At 35.5% G+C, this 19,483-nt stretch overlaps 1 pseudogene; it reads left to right on the top strand.

Annotated features, from left to right (window-relative positions):
• The first annotated feature begins 16,591 nt into the window (after nucleotides 1-16,591).
• LOC131401435 (olfactory receptor 6P1-like) lies at nucleotides 16,592-17,196 on the top strand (annotated as a pseudogene).
• Nucleotides 17,197-19,483: the final 2,287 nt, after the last annotated feature.

Genomic DNA, 19,483 nt, shown 5'->3' with positions numbered 1-19,483 from the left:
CTGAATACCTTTGGGAGTGAATTCTGTGGATCATGGGGGCTACATCATCTGCACCCTCACCAGGGATGCCTCTTGCGTCCATGGTAAAGATTTATTCTAAACGTGGAAGTTACCTCCGGGTCTTTCCTTAAAAAGGCTTATTGGATCGAGTCACTATTAGGATAAATATACAAATGAAGATCCTACTCGTCAATGGCCAGACGACGGATCCTTTGAATTGGAAAAACTTCTAAATTGGGGGAAAAATATCTTTTGAGAGCTCTCACACAATTGTTTAATTGGTACCTAAAAAAGGGCCAGAAACAGGATGGGAAAAATTTGACTAGCCTTAAGACCTTGACTCAGATTACAATTGAATTGAGAACATGTAAAAGTGTAAGTGTTGATAAGATTATAAAGGTTGGAATCTTTGAGCTAATTTTATATAAAGAGGTTACATCAACTTTGCCTGAGTATATTTTAAAATGTCTGACTGAGAATGCTTCCCTTGTCCAAAATTAGAAGACCAAGAGCTATTGATAAAAATCTTAATGAGAACTATGTTTAGAGGTATAAGAGGTGATGAAATTTACATGAAATTTTGTAGAAAAAAACTGATGTTATTTCTATTACAGAACTGGTTAACAAAAATAGTAATTTAAGTGATGGCTAATTTTATCTGAAGTCTTATGAAGTCTTGTAGGCAATCTAAATAATTATTGGGAATAAGTAACTAAATAGTTGTGAAAAAGATGAATGTTGGGTGAACTTTAAACAATAATTATGTATTATGGTGGTTACAGCTTCCAAACTCTTTTTGGTGATTAAAACTTTAGAGTTTTGCTAAATTTTATGATAAAAATTCACTGAGTATCATCATTTCCAAATAAGATAGGTTATTAGACATTGATTGCTAAATATACGTTTGTCTACTTTTGGCTTTTCATTACAGGAAAACTAAAAGGTGTTTTGGGTCTATTGGTAAATGTGTTTTATTGCAAGATTGTACTATAAAGTAACATATTTCTAGAAGTTATGAAGTGTTTATAAATTTTCCAAGCCACAAGGTACGAAAGTAAAAGAAAGTTGATAATTGTTTACTTAGTTTTTACTTACAAATTAAGGTTTCTAAAGGTTAAAATTTCTAATTAATATATGTGATTGAAGCTACTAAATATTTAGAAAAATATATCTGTGTACAGGAAAAATAAGATATATAAAAAAGATACAAAGAATGAAAATATTTTGTTTGATTGATTAAGAAAGATAAATTTGTCCTCAAGTATTAGGAGGGAAAAGAAAGACATGGGACAAATTCTGAATGTAAAAAGGAAGTTATAGAAAGTTTATGGAAGAGGAATTCTGGAAAAAGAGTTTTATGCATGGTCAAGTTGGCTAAGATTAAAATGAATTTAATTAAGTAAATGAGTTTTAATAGCAGAAGTAAGCTGGTACAAAATTAAAATTTGGTCTTCTGTTTCTTAAAAGGATAATTTGCTTAAACTTGATAAAGAGGTTACAAAAGATTTTTCTTTACCTTTGAGTAAGTCTACCTAAAAGACAGAAAATCTATGTTTTGTTAAAATAATTCCCTGTGTTCAAAAGACTTAGGTCTCTCTATTAAAGCTTTTTGGACTGTTAATGTTCTGTTTGCTTTAACTTTTTATATTTTTGACAAGCTCCCCAAAATTCATATCTTAAATAAAGTCTTTTTTATACTTTTTTTTTCTTTGAGAATTTTTAAAGGGCCCTGGAACTTCTCAAAGAAATTTGCTCTCTTCCTATAAAGAGAAAGATACTGAACTTGTTAGGCTTATCCAGTATGTTAGACTACATGGAAAACGTTGTCAGACAAGTGATGATAAGTCTGCTTAGGTGGTATTATGTGGGCAAATGTTATTGATATAGGTGTTTTAAAATTGTATAACATTACTGAAATTCTGATCTGTCCTTGTTATCAGTCATAATTCTGGTTATTATTATTTTAAAGTGTTGTATGTTGCAAAATTAACCAAATTTCTTTGTCAATTGCCATTTTTGAGGTCTTGTTTCCAGACATTTCTTGGCTCTAATGCTTTTGCAAAATACGTTTCAACTTCAAAAAAATTCATAGAAGGGACTCTGAAATTTACACTGGAACACAGGTTTGTGACAAACTTTCTGATCATAAAACTGAACTTGGTAAAAAAAACTACAGAAATCTGATGGAGAGACTGATAACTTCATGAAGCTGCTAACAAAAAGAGTGGGATCAAGAATGGATTACACAGGACTGACTGAACTGATAAGGATGATTATAATCTTTATGATTTTTCATTTGAAGTATTGCTGAATTTTTAACTTTTTGTTTTTTCAGATTTAAGGAAAACTTTTTCTCTTTTCTGCTGAGCTAGCTACGACTTTTAGCAATTTGGTAAATGATACTTTTGTAAGTAAAATTGAAATATTTATCTTTTTCTCTCTACCTGATCCCTCCAGGTTTTGGAAACACTTAGTGAGTGAATATTGTTGTTTTCATGGAAATATAGTTATTTGCATAAGTTCAATAAGAATCTGTTCTCCTTATAATAGGACACAATTGGAAACACTGGTTATATTACCAAGGTTGTGAATGGAACATCATATTTGCGATATAACCATACAGATGTGAGGAATGAAGATTGGACTTTATGGAATAAAGCCACGTGGAAATATTGGCCTGGTACCTTATGTTCCAAGCAGCACTTACCAGGATAAGTAAAGAATGTCATTTATCTAGCAGGTACAAGGAACCTCAAAATATTTTGGGGAAACCATGGAGGAGAGGAATTCACCAAAATCTGTAGGTATTACAGGCGAAGTCTGATGACAAAATCCTTGGCTTGGCTTTCCTGGCCTCAAGAGGCCTTTGAAGTTCAGTGTGAGATTCCTTATAAAAAGTTCCAGCAAAGCAAATTTAAAAGAGCTTATATGATCAATTGCTACTTCTTGCTGTACTTATGTAAATAATTGGGCCAACTCTATTGGAACTAGACTTATTTTGCAAACTAGTTAGTTTTAATTTGGCTATCTTTGATAAAAATGAGGGTGATTTTAGAGAGAAAAATTATATTTCAGTAAAAACTATAGTATACATTTGCGGATATTAGATCCTAGTTTTGTTAATTGTCTTTTGAGGTTTTTGTTTTATATCTGTTTACTGGACTGGATCCTGATTTCTTCTACTCTCCTAAAATATTTGGCTGCAGATCTCCAAACTAATGTTTTTCATTTTTTTCCATCATTTTCATTTGGAATCACTGAAAACTGAACCTGCCCTTTTTCCTGAAGCCTTACAAACTGAAGCTGATGGACTTGATATAAACTTAAGAGATTACCCGATGACATCATCAGAGACATTTTAAACTGCAAAAGATGCTTTGACGCTGACATCTAAAAATCTTCTTAACTGGCTGTCCTCTAAACTCAGAAACTGCTTTACAACTTGCTCCAACCATTAACCTTGTCTTCTTTCGTTTACATAGAAATGCTTCTATTAAATACTTGATTGCTTGCTTCCACAATATAGGTGTAACCTTGAGAGCCCACCTTCATCACCACCCTCTAAAAGGAACTTAATTGAACTGATCTATTATCAAGACTAAGAAATGTGTTCAGTGAGATGAAATAATCTGCCAACTCAGCTTCTGGGCTATGAAACTTCTTTAAGTTTCAAAAGGACTGTACAACTTCTAGGGAAGTTTCAGAGGAGGAAACTGATGGTGCTCAGGGCAAGCTACCGCAGGAGGCACCACTCTGGTATGTGGATTATTTCAAGCTGAAGACAATAGGGACTCAGAGAACTCAGGAAGAATATTTGAGTTTCCCCTCCCAAACTGCCTAAAGAATTTAAAACAAAAGATCTGTTTCAAGAAGGAGTTATTATCATGATGGCTGTAAAGATAATGTAGGATAGAGGTTACAATAGGAAAGGCACCAAGCCCCTTTTATCAAAAACTCTGTCTCTCTCTGACCACATTATCTATAAATGACCTTGAAAAGAATTGTCTTCCTGCCCTCTGAAGTCCCAAACCACTACCCACCCCCAACACCTTCCTCGCCTTTAGTTACAATACTTAAGCACGCAACTTAGACAGAGGGATGAGTTGCTCATTTCTGAGTTTCTCTCATGTATACATGTTATTAAACTTGGTATTATTCGCTCCTGCTAACCTGTCTTGTTAATTATTTGACCAGCCATAAGAACCTTAAGGAAAAGGGCAGAGGGAGATTCTCCCTCTCGCCTGACAATATCCATTATTAAGCTAGAAATAAGTAACTAAATGGGAACTGGAAAATACCTATATGTTTAAAAGTCAAGAACCTCACTTCTAAATAGGACATGAATCAAATAACAAATCCCCATGGATATTAGAAAAAATGATTTGAACTGGAGGCAAGGAAAATACTACACATCAAATACTGCAGGATACAACTTTTAACTGTCTAGATGGAAATATATAGCCTTTAAAATGCATATTAGAAAAACTCATTGGTTCAAATTGATAAGCCAAACATTAATCTGAAGAATTTAGGAAAGAAATAACTACATGAACAGAGAAAGATTATAAAGAAAAAATAAAAAGAAAATAGCAGAAATTAATTAAATAATAGTATGCAATAGAGCAGCTCAAAAAAGTTAAAGTTTGGAGTATTGAAAATATTAATAAATTATAATATTCCCTGGTGAGATTGATGAGGAAATAAAGACAGAAAATAAAACAACAGTGATGGGGATGAAAATCTGGGCATTTCTCATATCATATAGGCATAAAATATGAAAGAATGTCATGAATGATGTAATGTACATGTATTCGAGAACTTGAAGTGAGAAAATTCCTATTATATATATTAAAACTGACATAGAAATAGTTATTTAATTCTCAAGTAACTGAATTTTAATTAATATATTAATTAGAAAAAAATTCTGGGTCTTTTACCTTCACTAGCAGATTCTGCCAAACTTTTAAAGTGAAAATTATGCCAAGCTTGCACAAAATCTTCCATGAAATAGCAAAGAGTAAAAACTCCCCAATTCATTTTTTGGCTAGTATAATCTAGAAACTAAATCTTGAAATCTCACTTATGACCATAGATGCAAAAGTCTAAAGTAAAATCTTATCAAATAAAATATATATACTTAAGTCAGATGTAGTCCAGAAAAGCAAGGTTCGCACATTTGAAAATTAATAATTGTAATTTATCACATTATCAAAATAAAAGATATTTATCAAATGATTATCTTAATTGATTTAGAAAAATCATTTGATAAAATTTAATACCCGTCCAGAGAATAAATAAAACCTCTTAGCATAATAGAAATTAAAAGGAAGTTCCTTAAAAAAATGAAGATTTTCTGGAGAAAAAACTCTATCAAGCTTTTAGCTTAATGGTGAAACATTTAAATCTGTCCAAGTTAAATCAGAAACAAGACAAGAAAGCCGTCTTCCATCACTTCTGTTCCGTATTATTTTAGACAGTCAGTGCATTAAGAAAAGGAAAAAGAGAGATTAGGATTATAAAGGAAAAAAAACGGTCATTTCTCATGAAATATATGATTTTATATGTTAGAATATTCAAATTTATCTGCAGATAAATTATTAGAATTAATAACTGATATACCGCTGGGTACAGGGTACATAAACAAATCAATTGTATTACCATAAATTAGCCAGAATCAATTGTATTTCCATAAATTAGCATGAATATCTTTTAAAAAATATATCATATATTATGTCAAAAATATCAAAGCCCTACGAATAAATTTAATAAAATGCATACAAAACTTCTGCAGAGAAAACTGTAAAGCATTTTAAAATAATTTTAAAAGAACTAAGTAAACGAGGAGATATGTCATTTCATGGATTAGAAGACTCAATGTTGTACAAATCCCAGTGAAAATCTCAATAGTTTTCTTTTTTGTGTATGAAAATATAAGATGACTTAAAATTTACATGGATTTACAAATAGCTAAGACATTCTTGAAGAACAACTTAAGATGATTTGTTTTACCAAATATCAAGACTCATTACGCAGCTACAGGGTGGTTTTGGTACAAGTGACACATAGACCAATAGAGTAGAAGAGAGAGCCCCAAAGACCCAGGCTCACATGGGCACTTGCATTATGACAAATATAGCTTTGCAGAGCAGTGAGAAAGCAACAGACTTTTCAAAAACTTGTCCTAGGAAAATAGCATTTCCATACAGGAAAACAAAATCTGCCTCATAAACAAAAAAAAAAAGTCAATTTCTGCATATTAAAAGCTAAATTTGAAAGACAAAACAGTAAAACTTTTAAATGCTGATATAAAGACTATCTTCACAGTATCCTTAGGATATCAAAATATTGTTTAAATTGGACATAAAAATCTTAACTAAAAATGAAAGGATCAATTGAATTTAAAAAATTATGTCTATTAAAAAAGGACTATTTGGCAAACGGATTGGCAAGCCACATAAAACTAGAAATAAATTTAAGGAGTTGATTAACGTAAAATTTTAGATAGTTGATTACAGTTGGAGGGAGGGGCCTGTGGTAGGGATGGCCCCATAGAGGGACTCTTGGCTGGCAAAGTTCTTTTTCTAGACCTGAGTAGTGATTACAAAGGTGTTTGTCTCACAAAAAAATCGCTAAATTATGTGTTTGTTGGATGATTGTCTGAATCTATGCCTTATTTTATAATTAAAGATTAAGCAAGGAATTCCATGGCATGAGAGAAAATATATACAACGCGTGTAATTGGCGAAAGAGTCTTACATATAATTCCTACCAAAAAATAAAAAGATCGATAATTTAATCAATAGCAAAAATATTCAAGAGATATTAATATAACCTTCATAAAAGAAAATATCCATATGTCCAATAAATATGTGGAAAAGTGCTCAATCTCATTAGTTAACATGAAAATGAACATGAAAACCCCAATGAGATACCACAATACATCCACTTAAAAATTCAAAATTAAAAAGGGGGATTATGTGTTTGTTTATTGTTGTTATTATCTACTACTTAATAAAGGAAATCATACGGTATTTGACCTTCTCCCTCTGACTTATTTCACTTTGCATTATAGCCTCAATGTCCATCCATGTTGTCACAAATGCCTGGATTTCATCGTTTCTTATGGCTGAGTAGTATTCCATTGTGTATATATACCACCTCTTCTTTATCCATTCGTCCCTTGATGGGCACTTAGGTTGCTTCCAAGTCTTGGCTATTGTGAATAACGCTGCAATGATTTCCTTCATTAAGTAGTAGATAATAACAACAATAAACAAACACATAGGGACAGAGATTGGATTGGTGGTTACCAGAGGGGAAGAGGGGAGGGAGGAGGGTGAAAGGGATAATTCAGTACATGTGTGTGATGATGGGTTGTAATTAGTATTTTGGTGGTGAACATGATGTAATCTATGCAGAAATAGAAGTACAATGATGTACACCTGAAAGTTTTACAATGTTATAAACCAATAAAAAAATAAATAAATAAATAAATAAATAAAAGGGGGATTAACAAGTGTTGATGAAGCTGTGGAGCAACAAGAACTCTTGTATGCTCCTGGTGAGAGTATACACTTTGGTATGCAGTTTGGTATTACAGACATATTTCGGAGATACCCAGGGTCTAGCTTTTCTTCTCTTAAGTATACACCCTAGAAAATTGTGTGCACATGTGTACAATGAGACATGAGTGTTTATACAAGCAATATTTGCAGTAGACTAAAGTTGGAATTACTCAAATATTCACCAATAGTAGAATAGGTAGGTAAATTGTAGTATATTCATACAGTGTATTAGCATGCAGCAATAAAAGTGAATAACTATGGCTACATACTTCAGTGTACTGGTGAAACTCCTTGTTTTTCCCTTTAGACCATATCTTTCTTCAACAATCTAAGAGACAGATGACAATTCAAGGACTTTGTCTCTGGCCTAATTTCTCATTAGATTTTTCTAAATGTTTGTACTATGAAAGCCCCTCAATGGAAAGCATTAAGATATTCGTTCTTGTAAATAAGGAATATAATAAGACATTAATGAAGAAATAAAATGAGAGATCAATGGCTTCTGTTCTCAAACTAAATGTGGAAAATATTTATTTGTTTCTTCTATACGTATTATGAATTTACTCTGTTCAAGACAGTGCACTAGCTATGGGGAAAATGACAGAAGAGATATAGTTTATTCTCTCAAGAAACTCACATTCTACTTGTGGAGAGGCCAAACAATTATGATATGACTTGGATTAAGGTTTGCACAGAGATCTATGGGGGCACTCAGAAGATGCAGTATCCATACAAGGTCATTAGAAGTTTCAGTCATAGTGTGGGCAAATGTCCCCAGACAAGACTGCTCTGTTTCAATGTCTCAGCATCATTTAAGTAGCCCTCTAAACAGAGGAAAAAGATAGGAGGAGTCCTCCTGGGCAGAGCAATTCTCAAACACTGACCTCAGGAACTATCCCTTCAAAGGAGCTTGAATTTGTTTTTATTATTCTCTGGAGCAATACATGTTCCAAGGCAAAGTTGAAAACAGTAGAACCTCCAGCAGGCTAAAGGCTGGGCATGGTCAGAAAATGACAGTAAAAGTGAGTCCTATCAAAACACCTGTCATCCCAGGGTGAATGTGGGCTTAACCAAGACTGTGCCCTGAGGAGCAACATCAGAGACTTAATGCTGTGAGAGGGTGAGGAGAACAGTGTTCACTAAAATTATTGAGCCAGTCAGTAAAGAAATATAAAAGCAAATAACAAAAACAAGAACCAGGTTGTGTAAAGGATAACCAGAAACCACAATTTCTACAACATATTATCTAGAATATGCAACTTCCAACAGCAAAAAAATATGAGACATGCAGAGAAACAGGAAGACACTACCTATTAACACAAAAAGTCAGGCAACAGAAACTGTTTGTGACAGTAACTAGATGGCCATATTTAAAAGACAAAATCTTCAAATATAATTATAGTTTATAAATCATAAATGAGTTATAAAAGTTGAAATGTTGAAGTTGAAAAGTACAATAACTGAAGAGAAAATTTATTGAGAGGCGTTCAAGAGTACATTTGAACCAGCAGAAGAAAGAATTAGTGAACCTGTAGTTAGGTCAATAGAGATTATGTGACCCTAAGAACAGAGGAAAAAAATGAAGAAAAATGAAGGGATCTTCAGAGAAATGTTGGACACCATTAAAGACACTAAAATAGGAGTAACAGGAGTAGCAGAAGGAGAAAAAAGGGAGAAAGGGGAAGAAAAAATATTTGAAGAAATAATGGCCCCAAACTGTACCAATTTATTTAAAAACAATTCTGCACATCCAGGAAGCTCAACAAACTCAAGGAGAGTAAATATATCGAGGTCTACAGACAGACACAACAAACAACAACAGAATATACAATCTTCTCAGGTGCACATGGAACATTCTCCAGGATAGACCACATGAGAGGGCATAAAAAATCTCAATACATTTAAAAGGATACAAATCCTACAAAGTATGTCCTCCCACAACAATAAAATGAAATGAGAAATCAACAACACAAGGAAATAGGGAAATTCACAAGTATGTGGAAATTAAACAACATACTTCTAAATGACCAATGGCTCTAAAAAGAAATCATGAGAGAAATTATAAAATACTTTGAGGTGAGTGAAAATAGGGACACAACATAATAAAATTTATGGGATTCAGCTAAAGCAATGCTTAGAGGGAAATTTATGGCTACAAACAACTATATTTAAAGAGAAGAAAGAGTTCAAACAAGTAATCTGACCCTCCACCATAAGACACTGCAAGAGGAATGGCAAACTAAACCTAAAGTCAATAGAAAGTAGGAAATAGTAAAGATTAGGGTAACAATTAATAAAACAGATGGAGTATAGAAAAACAATAGAGAAAATCAACGAAACCAGAAGCTGGTTCTTTGAAAAGATTGACAAAATTGACAAACTTTTAGCTCAAGCGACCAAGACAAAAAGAGAGAAGACTCAAATTATTAGACTCAGAAAAGAAAGAGATGACATCATTACTGACCTTACAGAAATAAAAATGATTATAAATGAATACTATGAGCAATTGTATACCAATAAATTAGATAACGTTGATGCTATGGACAGATTTTTAGAAAAACAAAAACTATCAAAACTAACTCAGAAGAAATAGTCAACCTGAAAAGAATTATAACAAGTAAAGTGATTGAGAATATCTATTCTCTCAATATTTTTAGTAATAGAACTCTCTGGAATTTCAGCAGGGTGCACAGTGGCCAATTAGTCACTATATTGCTTAGCATCCTTTGCAGCCAGGTTTAGTTAAGTGACTAAGTTCTTACCAATGAGATGTAAGTGGAAATGATGGGTGCACCTTCCATGTCTTGGCCTTAAGAACAATGTCTCTCTTTCTGCTTCCTCCTAGAAAATCACGTACCTTGGACCCACTAATAGAAAGCTTATTCTGTCTGGATGCCAGAACCAATCCACTGGCCTGTGGCTTGTACAGCTTGTGAAGTCAAGCTGTCTTGCCAACCCTGCCAACCATGCACTGCTTGTCACTGCACTGTTATAAGAAAGAAATAAAATTCTATATTATTTAAGCCACTTTAACTTTGGGGTGTGGTGGTTGAGATTGTAGCTACATTGTATTACTAAGATAATAAAGGAGATGTTTATAGAATTCTTAGTAAAATGTACAATATATGGTAAATGCTCAGTAAATGGCAATTGTGTTTTTTTTTTCCTGCAGCCATAGAAAAAGTATAAAAGCAGCTCTTTCTGTTTCATTTCACTACTAAAAATACTTTCTCTTGTTTCTCATCACCCTCTCCTTTCTGAAACTATCTAGTCCCTTATTCTCCAGATCATTGTCCTCCTGTGATTCCTTTCTTGGTCAACTTTGGTCTTTTTTTCTTCTTTGGGCTGCCAAAGGCCCTTTCTCAAGCATTTCTTGTTCATCTTTCTCTCTTTTTCTAGATTCTGTTCCTCTGCTTAAATCTATCAAATCTGTTTCTATCATATTTATTAATTTTTATTACTTCCCATATTATAATCTGAAGACAGACCTAACTAAGATCCAGGCCAACATTTCTAATTTATTGCTGCTTTATATCTGCTTCTTTATAGTTATATCCGCTTCTTTCTTTGAGCTTAGTATGTCAAGACTGAATTCATCATTGATTTTCTCATGTTGTTCTTCCTTTTGTGTTTTCTAAGAGTTAATATCTCCTCACCATCTTGGTCTGAAAATTCAGAGATCATTGTAATTCTCCCACTCCTTATAACATCATCTAATAACTTTGCTAAGTATTACTGTTTGTGATCCTATTATTTTTCAATAAGAAACAAACTTTCATTATCACAGAGAGGAGTGGGAAATTACTTCTGTTGAATTTTGCTCCCTCCCCAGTATTGCATCCTAAACAGGAGGTCATTTGGCCTCTGCTTGAACCTTTCCAGTGATAGATTAGCACACAACCCAGGAATTAACCTACTCTGTTGACTTAAAAAGCCTCAAAATGAGTTTATTTGGGAATAACCAAAAGAATTGCAATTCAGAATGTGCATGCTATGGTGAACCATAGACAAATCCAATCAATAAGGAAGGGGCGCTGCCTTTATAGAGAAGAAGGAGGAGTCAGGAGGGAGTACTAAACCAAAGTCCATTGGGGAAAAGTAACAGTTCAGAGCAGCAATGGATTCTTATTGGCTGAGCTGTGGCAATCCTCATTGGCTGGCTTGTTGCTGAGTGGGAAGAGAAGTCTCCCTTCAGCAGCAAAGTAGTTTTACTTCTTTTCCAAGATGCAAGCTACCCTCTCCCCCTGTTTGATGTAATTGACATGTGTGCTAGGGCATGAGAGCTCCCCCTACAGGCCTTCTTGGCTCCAATTTAGTTCAGCTTTCTTTTATTATTTTCCACAACTCCATTTGTGATAGTTCAAGTAGACAAGAAGCAGAGGAGTAACCTGTGCATGAATGGCAGTCAGGAAACCCAGAGATGTGGGAGAAAGAAAATCCCATCCTTTTCAGAAACAGATTCAGATTTGAGCCGGGAATCAGGAATCTCAAATTATTTCTCTGCCCATCCTCACTCCAATTATCTGAGGTCTTCCTTGTGCATCCTTCTAGCCCAGTTCTAATCACAAAGGGATATAAAAAGGAGCGAGCAGGAAACTCCATTGGAATTTGTAGACTTGTGGACAGGAGATAAAGCATCTCTCTCTCACACATAAACACAGACAAGTGATGCAGATGCAAAGCTGAATAGAGTTTGACAAATAAAATTTTCTCAAAAAATTAATAGTGTAAAGGTCCAGTCAGAATTAATTTACTGATGATTCTTTTTCTTTATTGTTTTATATCCAGAATAGAATTTTAGACTTGAATTATGATTATATATATCTACTGATGCAGACAGATAGCCTCTTCAGTCTCTCTGAAAATACGGTTTGAAGAATCACTACATGTATGGCACTCAGATAAGGAACTCAAGAACTTTATTCTGCTTCCCTCCAGGGCTATGCCCCTCCAGACCTTGTGCTTTCATTGTATCACGTATGGTGACTGAAGTGACTTTAACACAGTCTTGTAGGAGAGAGGTAGGTCATCATGACAACGTGTCCTAAGGGGCTATATCCCTGATGATGAGGTGGTAAGGGCTGGTTATTGCTGTCCCTGTTTGCTTCAGGGCCACATCTGCCAAGCCTCTGTCCTGTTTTGCCCCAAATGACTCAGAGAACAGCATGAAGTATCAGCTTTATTGAAGAGTAGGTGGTGCTGACTGCACCTGCCTGGAAGCAACAGGTAACCAGCCTATGACAAGAATTCAAAGACAGGGTATATGAGTGAATGCAGAGGAGAGGCAATCAAAGAACTAGGTACACCTCTGTGAGAAATTTTGTCCTCACTCAGGTTCGATCCTTCGCCCATTCCCTGTGGTTTCCAGATCTCGCATAATCCTGAAAATCTCTTGAATTTCTCCAGATGTTCGATTGGCTTAAAATATGAAAAAAGAGTAGTCATCCAAACATCTCATATTGAGCACTCTGGTATTATACTCATATCAAAATGTTTATGATTATGGAGTTGATGCCTGAGAAATACCCTTGAAATATTCACAAGTGTAGGAGATATTTTTAAGTTCCATCGAGGTGAAGTGCTAGAGACCTGTGAACATGTCAGACAGGATAGGAAATTGTGTATGGAAAAGGGGAATCCAGAGGGCAGAGGTTGATGGTAGGAGAGGCAGGGTTCATCTTGGTATGCTTAGAGAGTAGAACCCTTCTTACCCTAAGGCCAGGAACAAAGCCATACTTGCCAGATTCAGTCCATATCTACACAGCCCAAATTCAAATGAGATTCAAAAAAATATTGATTGAATTTGACTACCATATACAGACAAGCCAAAAAACCCACAAAAACAAAAAGCAACCCTTTGTTTTTGCATGAATGAATCCATCTGGCTATACCCATGGACGCCTAATTTTTTCCATGGAGGATGTATAGGATATGATTAAGTTTGCTGCCACACTTTCAAGGCCAGATTTTTTGGGTTATAACAGCTCCAGAATTTCTGAGATGTGTGGTCTTGGAAGAAAAAAATCACTCATCTCTCTATGTCATTTATAAATAAAGATAAATGTGCTTAAACTCACTGAGCTTTTATAAGCTAGTATATGAAAAGTATCTAGTGCCTTACAGATAGTAATCAACTTTACTATTATGCCTTCTTCACATACCAAGTGGACACAGACTATGACAATAATTATAGTGATTCCAGACGTTCCTCAGTTGTTGTTTCACCAAATTCTTTGCTAAGTGAGTTACGATTATTCCCTTAGTGATGAACAAATGAAGAATTCAAGGAAAACAAACAATTTTCTCTGAAAATTGGATATGCTTCTGTACAGGGCGTTGCCCAGTGGGTCTCTGGATGAAGGTTTGTGTGGATTCCTGAAGAGGGCCCTTGGGGTCAGGCAATGTACTGCTGAAGGTTTGTTTATGGAACATCTAGGAGGTGGATCTTAGATACGAATCCAGGCAGCTATGCTGCTATAAATCACCAGTTTGGGAGATCCAAGAGACGTCTGCATGATTTCAGGCCCACAGACCTACGGAATCACCAGTGTGTCTTAAAATAAGTATGTTTCACATTGTGGGCAAATCATCCTCACCTAATTTGTTTCTTTGATTGTCACATAACCTAATGAAGTAGGAATGACAGCAGCAGCAGCATCCCTATTTGATAGATAAAAAAAACAGGCTCAACCTTCTACCACTGAAAGAGAAAAGGAACATTAACTTCCCAAGCTCCTAAATTATCATATTATGTATGTTTTGTCTCATTCAATGAAGGTTTATTGGGTACGTATTCTGTACATAGACCTAAACTTAATGAGGCTAGATTAATGAGTGAGAGTTTCCTGCTCCTGAGGAGGAAAAGTTGAAATAAATACATAATTACTCTGTAGATCTGTTAAAAAGTCATAGTCATAATGGGGATCTCCTGGACAAAGTCTTCGGGGAACAGCTGATGTTCATGATGTTTATTCATGTGCAAAAGTCCAGAGGCAGAAAACAGAGTGGTGTCTTAAAGAACTCTGGCGTGACTGGAGGGCTAAACAAGAGTGACAGTTGACAGATGTGGAAGTGAGGGTGACCATGAAAGGGAACATTCATGGGCAAGTAAAAGATGAATGGTACAATACCATCAACATCATTTAGTTCCAAGAAGATCAATGGATAAAGAGCTGCTCTTGGTTCTGAGAGGAAATGCAATGGGAGAAATCCTCAAGATCTCCCTCATTAATTGTTATTTGGAACCTAAGCTGTCAAATGAGAAGGGTGTGTTTAAAGAGCTTATCACTGTGTGAATGTTAAAACTTCAGGCTCTTCTGCCCTGGTGGTAGACTGTTGCCCTGATATCATAAAAATCTTGAAGTGCCAGTAGAGGAGGAATGTTGTTCCAAGACTGACAAGGAAAGAAAGACGTGGCCCAGAAGTTAGAGTGAACAGAAAAAAAGATGCAAATAACAAGAGCTCAATGCACACAATGCCCTGACAAACTCAGAGCCACCAGAAGGATCTGAGAACTGTGATTCAGAAGCAGTCTATCCAGGAGGGCCTTCTCTAAAAGGGAGGGCAGGTTAGGAGCAGCGTATAGATAAAGGGAGAGTGAAAATATTTGGCAGGGATTAAATAGCGGGCCAGTCTGAAGAGCAAATGGCATTCTGTTTTAAACAACTGAGCAGGAAACCTGGGAAGATGATGATGTCAAGTGATACTGAGGAGTGGGGAAGAGTTAGAGTCATGGGCACCTCTGGACACAAGTGACCCTGCTTGCAGGCTAGCATTTGAGTCAGCAGTGGATTTAAGCCAGAGTGGTCTGCAGAGCAGGACTGGCTACAAAATCTTGTGAACCAGACAATGAGTTTCCTAGGCTGCTTCCCACTGTCCACCTTATTTTTTAACAACTTCTTTACCCTATCCCCCAGGAGTGATCCTGGGCCAAGTTGGAATTTCAACAAAATTTCATGCAGTGCTACTACTGGAAAGAGCTCTAGTTTCTATTCAGTTTGTGTAATTTACAAAATATGTATCTGAATGAAGTAAATTATTCAAGATTATACAGAGAAAATTGTTATATAATAATTATAATGATTCCAGACAGTCTTCAGTTGCTGTTTCACCAAGTTCTTTGCTATGTGAGTTACGATTATTCCCTTAGTGATGAACAAATGAAGAATTCAAGGAAAACAAACAAATTTCTCTGGTTACATTTAATGTCCACTTGGATAATCCAGGATAATCTCCCACTCAATACCCTTAACGTAATCACATAAGAAAAGACTTTGTCATATGATGCAATATTTACAGGTTGTGGGGATTAAGACATGGACACCTTTTGGGGCTCCTTTTTTCAACCTTCTGCACCAGCACTGAGAATGAGACAATTTAATTCTGGCACAGAAAATGTACTAGAAAATCCTTGTAAAATGAATGGAAAAATGACTCATTTCTGGAGTAAAACTCCTTTATCTCTTCTATGCTGAGTTATTTCTCCAACTATGAATGGATACTTCCCAAATCAACCTCCCTTCTCCCACGCCGCCTTACACTGTAGCTCAAGTGATGTCTTTGAGCTACTACTACTTCCTCTTAGTACAATTTCCCTTGAGAGATAAACCCTCAGGCTTCAGCTTGCTGTCAGACCTTCTTTCATTCACTCATTCAACAAATATTGAGTAAAGTTTACATGAGACTTAGAGGTTGTGGGTGGTAATGGAAGAGCATGTCATGCATAAAAAAACAAAAACAAGAATTGCAATACTAAGATTTTTTCTGGAATCACTCAGGAATCATTTATTAAATACGCACTGTAGTTAAGATTGCTAAGTTATTGAGATAATTCTCAAGTCTGAGAACTTTTCCCTTGAGGTGGGAGATGAAATAGAAAAGTGAAAGAACAGAATGATAAAATAATAATTAATAATATGTCATTGGGCATCTTTAGAAGGTTATAATCTGTGAGGGGATGTTAGTGGTTTGGTCTACCTGTCTCTCAACACCTTGTTCTGCTTCAGGCAGTCAAGTGGACAGAGATCATGAGAAATTTGAGTGGAGACTACATAGTAGAGTTTTTTTGGTGGGTTTCCCCACCTCTTCACCACTCCAGCTACTCCTCTTTGCCGTGTTCCTTCCAATTTATCTGTTGACATTGTTGGAGAATGCATTCATCAGTTCCACAATCTGGCTCACTCCAAGCCTTCATCACCCAATGAACTTTTTCCTCAGCAATCTCTCCTTCTTGGAGCTGTGGTACATCAATGTCATGATTCACTGACTCTTGGGAGCATTTCTTACTCAGGACAGTAGAGTCTCCCATGTAGGTTGCATGACCAAACTGTAATTCTTCATTGCCTTAGTATGCACTGAGTGTGTCCTTTTGGCAGTCATGGCCTATGACCACTACCTGGCCATCTGTGAACCCCTCCGTTATCCTAGTCTCGCATCTTCCAGCCTGGCCACTCAGCTTGTTGCTTCCTCTTGGGGCAGTGGCTTCTTCAGCTCCATGATGAGGCTTCTTTTCATTTCCCGACTGTCCTACTGTGGACTCAATATCATCAACATCTTTTTCTGTGCTGTCAGCAAGTATTTGTGCAGACTAAAGTCTCAGAGCTTGAGAGTCTTCCTGTCTATAGCTTTCTAAATTTCTACTTGATATGCTACTCCTTATTTCTTCTACCTGACAACTGAAACCAAAAGAAGTTCACTTTCATTTCTCAAACTTTGTGGTGGTAAGAGAGTATATTCATTTTAAGGCACATCAGACTCATGAATCTTACCAGAATCCATTCAGTCTTTCAAGAGACTATTCCTCTTTCCTTTGTGTGGGTCTTTTCTCTCACTGGGCTCCCTGTGATCTGGCAGGACTTTGGGCGGAGATAATACTCAGATTTGGTATTTCAGCTCTTCCGTAGCTCTCTCATTTACAAAAATCCACTCCTAAACTTCCATTTTTTGTTCTGCTGTAAAATGTATAATCTACCCCCTTGGAGGAATGGGAGGTGGAGTGTATTGGAAACAGCTTCTACACAAATTCAGATTCTTACTAATGTGATAAAATAGCAATACTTACTTTAAGGTAAACTATTTCTCAAATTTCTTTTTTTTTCTTTAGTTTTCAAAATTATTTTATTGTGGTCATAATATTTTATAACATTTTGAAATTTCAGGGTACATTACTGTTTGTCAGTCACCATATATATGTGCCCCTTTACCCCTTATGCCCACCCCCAAACCCTCTTCTCCTCTGATAACCACTAATCTGTTCTCTTTGGTCATGTGTTTGTTTATCTTCCATATATGAGTGAAATCATGTAGTGTTTGTTTATCTCTGCCTGACTTATTTTGCTTAACATAATACCCTCAAGGTCCATCCATGTTGTTGCAAATGGGACAATTGTGCCTTTTTTTCATGGCTGAGTATTCCATTGTATATATATACACCACATCTTCTTTATCCATTCATCAGTTCATGGGCACTTAGATTGTTTCCATGTCTCGGCTAGAGTGAATAATGTTGCAATGAACATAGGGGTGCATAAGTCTCTTTGAATTATTGATTCTAGGTTCTTTGGATAAATACCCAGTTGTGGGATAATTGGGTCCTATGGTATTTCTAGTTTTAATTTTTGAGAAGTCTCCGTACTGTTTACCATAGTGGCTGCACCAATTTACATTCCCACCAGCAGTGTCTGAGGGTTCCCTTTTCTCCCCATCCTCTCCAACATTTGTTATTTTTTGTATTTTTATTAGTTAAAGCCATTCTAACAGGTGTAAGGTGATATCTCATTGTAGTTTTAATTTGCATTTCCCTAATGATTAATGATGTTTAACACCTTTTCACATGCCTGTTGGTCATCTGTATATCTTCTTTGGAAAAAGATCTGTTCAGATTCTCTGCCCATTTTCTGATCAGGTTGCTTGTTTTTCTGTTGTTGAGTTGTAGGAGTTCTTTGTATATTTTGTAGATTAACCCCTTGTTCAGATATATGATTTGCAAATATTTTCTCCCAGTTGGTCGGTTGTCTTTTCATTTTGTTCCTAGTTTCCTTTGCCGTGCAGAAGCTCTTTAGTCTGATGTAGTCCTGCTTGTTTATTTTTTCTTTTGTTTCCCTTGCCTGAGTAGACATGGTATTAGAAAAGATGCTTCTAAGACTGATGTCAAAGGGGGTACTGCTTATATTTTCTTCTACGTGTTTTATGGTTTCACGTTTTACTTTCAAGTCTTTAATCCATTTTGAGTTAATTTTTTTGTATGGCTTAAGATAATGGTCTACTTTCATTGTTTTGCATGTGGCTTTCCAGTTTTCCCAACACCCTTTATTGAAGAGACTTTTCTTTCTCTGTTGTATGTTCTTGGCTCCTTTGTCAAAGATTAGCTGTCCATAGATATGTGGTTTGATTTCTGGGCTTTCAATTCTGTTCCACTGATCTGTGTGTCTCTTTTTGTGCCAGTACCATGCTGTTTGATTACTATAGCATTGTAGTATATTTTGAAATCAGGGATTGTGATGCCTCCAGCTTTGTTCTTTTTTCTCAGGTTTGTTTTAGCTATTTGGGGTCTTTTGTTGCTCCATATGAGTTTTAGGATTCTTTGTTCTGTTTCCATGAAGAATGTCATTGAGATTCTGATTGCGAGAGCATTGAATCAGTAGATTGCTGTAGGTAAGGTAGACATTTTAACTATGTTTATTCTTCCAATCCACGTGCATGGAATATATTTGTATTTCTTTATGTCATCATCCATTTCTTTCAATAATGTATTATAGTTTTCATTGCATAAGTCTTTCACCTCCTTGATTAACTTTATTCCTAGATATTTTATTCTTTTCATTGTGATTATAAATGGGATTGTATTCTTGAGTTCTCTTTCTGTTAGTTTATTAATAGAGTATAGAAATGACACTGATTTTTGCAAGTTGATTTCATAC

The sequence above is a fragment of the Diceros bicornis genome, chromosome 4, assembly GCF_020826845.1.
Source record: "Diceros bicornis minor isolate mBicDic1 chromosome 4, mDicBic1.mat.cur, whole genome shotgun sequence".
Classification (NCBI taxonomy): Eukaryota; Metazoa; Chordata; class Mammalia; order Perissodactyla; family Rhinocerotidae; genus Diceros; species Diceros bicornis.
Note: the sequence above shows the minus strand (reverse complement) of the source record. Positions and strands in the feature narration are given on the sequence as shown.